This window comes from Mchenga conophoros, linkage group LG18 (genome assembly GCF_057382185.1).
Source record: "Mchenga conophoros isolate Kocher_MC1m ecotype Shallow Benthic linkage group LG18, M_conophoros_male_GT1.1, whole genome shotgun sequence".
NCBI classification, from domain to species: domain Eukaryota; kingdom Metazoa; phylum Chordata; class Actinopteri; order Cichliformes; family Cichlidae; genus Mchenga; species Mchenga conophoros.
Window position 1 is genome coordinate 13,804,987 of NC_140543.1, and position 644 is coordinate 13,805,630.

Below are 644 nucleotides of genomic sequence, written 5' to 3' on the forward strand. Positions count from 1 at the left end.
CTGGCAGCTAAAGCTTGGGTCAAACTGGGACAGGACAACGAAACTGCAACAAATCTACAGCAGAATTGCTGAAAAATGTAAGTGGTCCAGTCAAAGTCTAGACCTCAATCTGATTGAAATGTTGTGGAGAGATCTTAACAGAGCTGTGCATAAATGACTGCCTGTGATTCTTAATGAAGTGAAGCAACGTAAAGAGGAACGGGCCAGAATTCTTCCACTATGATGTGACAGACTGATAGAGTTATACAGAAAACAGTCATTTCCAGTTATCAATGCTAAAATAAACCTGTCGCCACTTTAGAACATCAGGAGTGACATACGTGTCCAGCAGCTATTTTTGGACCTCAACGAAAGAATGTTCTACCTTTTTATAATTGGTGGTGTTGTACCTGCATAATGTCACCAGTGGTTTTGAGTTCAAACTGGTGCTACATAAAAGTCAGGGAGTTACCAAAATCATCTAGGTCCTCTGGAGATCTGGGAAATGATAAACAATTCAGCTGAGCTATTGTGATCAAAGTTTTAAGCCAACAGATAATACCTCTCTGTAGTTTGTTACAGGGAAATCCACATTATTCCAATAAATAAAATTTTTGTTTTTTATTTCTTATAATGTAGGTTCTTTAGTAAAATGCTTTGTGCAG